At 40.7% G+C, this 3,369-nt stretch overlaps 1 pseudogene; it reads left to right on the top strand.

Moving 5' to 3' along the window:
* Nucleotides 1-1,431: 1,431 nt before the first annotated feature.
* LOC106530129 (semaphorin-5B pseudogene) overlaps nt 1,432-3,369 on the top strand; it is a 91,115-nt pseudogene continuing 89,177 nt past the window's right edge.

Genomic DNA, 3,369 nt, shown 5'->3' with positions numbered 1-3,369 from the left:
ACTTTATTGATGCTTCTTTAATGAAAAATCTACAACAAACAAAAGAAAAGACAAAGAAGCAGCCGAACTAGCAATCCTCAACAACTTTTTAATTTTTACACSWGGAGCTAAAGGTCTGTTTCAGGAAATCACATCCCCAGCAATCAGAGGTTGTAGGATAAAGCTGTAAAAGAGTTCATACACCACTAGTTGGCAGTGTTGTGCGTATATTGTACATGAATTGTTGTCAGCTAGTAAGTGTCAAATTGAACTTTAAAATTAGCTTCTGCTAATATTTCTATGGCATAAGCGCTTTAGAAGTTGCGGAGCTARTTTTTGAATTAGCGCTGCAGAGTAAAGTTATGTGAGATTAGCACTCGCTCAAAAACTAATTGAAATGCAGCTTGAATTAGATACAACAGCTCAAGCAATAAGCTCACACAAAGTATTTACCTTTACACGGTGACTCTCAAGACATTAAACTACATTTGACTGAGATTTTGACAATATTCGTTCAGAAAATCAAGACTTACCGAACAGAGAAGCAATCCGTACAGCGTGGACATTTCATTTGAATGAGACGACGGTTGATTTCCCTCTTCCCGTCCCGTGACCCAAATCCCGCGAAATATCGCGAGATTAACAGTCCAATGTTATTTCATCACTTCAGTTCAAAGTGTTGTGATCACATTCATGTACCTTCTCTGTGTAGTTTCAACATGATACAGTTACATTTACCTTTATAACGTGACAATTGTGTTAAATACACCCAAAATGCTTAAATAGATCCAAGAGATGCTATGTCTCCTTGTTTCAGTGTATAGGCAAAGTAAGCTTTACAGGAGGTTCAGGTGATGATAATCAATCCAGCTTTGACTCATTTTTCCTGTTCCACATGGAGGTAGGGAAACAGCAGCTGATGGCTCAGGAGGGATTGAGTGTATGAACTGCTCCTTCAGGTTGCCTTAGAAACCAACCGGGCCTATTTGTTCCAATTTGCTGTGTGGCATTGAGATCAAAAAGCTTGGAACCAATGCTAATATGCTCTCTGCATATTAGCATGTGTGTTTGTAGTAACACAGTGGGGYGTCTGTTCACCTCATTTACATCTATATTGTCCACATACAGTTTATAATTCCACACAAGGCCTCGTGTTATATGGACTTTCTGCTTTAATGCGTTTCAACWGTTCTGAACTTTTTGGTTGGTTATTTTCTCCGCGGCCTTCAGGTGACGTAAAGGCAACTCGCTGGTCCCCGTTCTTCCTCCAGTCTCCCCATACCACGAAGACTTGGTCTAAATACCATCCCGCTCCCCCCCACCGCCCAGCTCTGTTGAAAAGTTGGCGGTTTGTTTACGAGAGCTTCTTTGTGGCTTTGCTCTGAGAAGGAGGCGAAGAGCGTATTGAAGACTCACCCCTCCCCCTTCTTTCTCTCCCTTCTTTCAGAATCRGTTTGAAAAGGACAGACAGCCCCCCTCAGCCCCGGCCCAACATCCCAGTGATGCTTAGCTGGTGAGTAATCTTTTGCATTTGATTCTTTTATTGGTTTCTGCATCTTCTGCTTGACTTTTTTTGCTGTGGATTTGCACAATTCAGTGCAGCTTTCTGTGGCTCCCAAGTTTGCTGGTAAACACCAAATTGTCCCTATGTGTATTAGCAATCATTCTATTTCTCTCATTCACACTCGTCTATGCAAATGTCTTTCCCCCTCAAACCACAAACTGCCCATGGCCTTTGTGATGATGGTTCATATTTTTGTGGTGAAAGCACTTTGTTTCTCCAAAGTAAGGTAAAGTTGAAAGACAGACTCTGGGAAAGAGGACAACAAGTATCTKGGTAGAGGGAGTTCATACAGGTTGCTAATGGCTCAGTCTCTAGCTCTATGGTTGTGTATGTGTGTGCATGTGTATGTGMAGAAGTGTGTTTGAAATTAATCAKTAATCGTGTTTCCATCCAGTATTAGAGYGAATTTTTATCGAACTTTTCAAAATTCGCAAAAAATTAAATAAATAAAAATTCGAATCTAGACTGTTTCCATCTAGTTTCCCTCTCGACTGTTTGATGTGAATAAACGAGGCTACGCAACGTGTGATTACGTCAGACGAGGCTAAGCAACGTGTGATTACGTCAGACGAGGCTACGCAACGTGTGATTACGTCAGACGAGGCTACGCAACGTGTGATCACGTTGGACGAGGCTACGCAACTCGTGATTACATCAGACGAGGCTACGCAGTGCATGTTTAGTCAGACGTTGGCGACAAGCTTTGCGGTAGTAAACAGGAAGTGAAACTTGCTAACTAGCAGAGGCTAATCATCTCGGGACAATGGAGCAATTTTTTCGTGAATGCCTTGCTTTTGGGCAAGTTGTAATTATTCTATCTATTCAGCTAGTACAGGCTATGGTTAACGCTGCCAGGAGATGTAGGGAAATAAACACAATGTTAAACTACGCAGCAGAAAGGCACGTGAACTACGCAGGGCTAACATCCTGGACGAGGCAGGAAAGCGGAAACAGCTGAACGTCACGTGAGGTAAATATGCGCTACGTCAGAATTTATTTGGCAAAGGTGTTTCCATCTCCCGTTTTGCGCATTAACTACTCTGCGAATCATCCAAAAACCACCTCAARCAAGTGTAAAAACTTTTTAGTGAATTGAGGATTTTTTTTCGAATTTTGCTGTTTCCGTCCAACCTTTTTTCGCATTTTTAATGCAACACTTCTCAATGCGCATCAAAAAGCCTTGATGGAAACACGGTTATAGTTCATTTTTTTGTGGTAAAAGCACTTTGTTTCTACAAAGTAAGGTAAAGTTGAAAGACAGACTCTGGAAAAGAGGACGACTGGTATCTGGGTAGAGGGACTTCATACAGGTTGCTAATGGCTCAGTCTCCAGCTCTATGATTGTGTATGTGTGTGTATGTGTATGTGCAGAAGTGTGTTTGAAATTAAGCAGCGAATCATTCCTGTTGCAGACAGACTTGAGCTTATTTGACAGTGAAATCATTATTCAGTGGACACAGGCGCACACTCACCTTGTGAAATCACCTCCAGCAGAGCAAACTGGAGCTGATACATAACATTTATTTTCTGCCTAATGTGACTGGAACAGTATCAGAAAAATACACTCAAGGTTTCAAGTTAATTAAAAAATAAGGAGGCATATTCTTTTTGGAAAATAATTAGGAGTTGGAATAGAAAATAAGCCTTTCATCCCTTTTGTTTCTTTAGATGAAAAAGACTGTTGTGAGATCATTTTAAAGTTGTCACACTAGCTGTGTTTCCATTACAAATGTGCGCAAAACTTTGTCGATATTCTGTTAATGTTGAAAAAACACAGTTTCACAACTGCAGTGTTTCCATTAAGTAAGAAATGTTATTAAAGTCAC

Source organism: Austrofundulus limnaeus, unplaced genomic scaffold, assembly GCF_001266775.1.
Source record: "Austrofundulus limnaeus strain Quisiro unplaced genomic scaffold, Austrofundulus_limnaeus-1.0 Scaffold492, whole genome shotgun sequence".
NCBI classification, from domain to species: Eukaryota; Metazoa; Chordata; class Actinopteri; order Cyprinodontiformes; family Rivulidae; genus Austrofundulus; species Austrofundulus limnaeus.
Note: the sequence above shows the minus strand (reverse complement) of the source record. Positions and strands in the feature narration are given on the sequence as shown.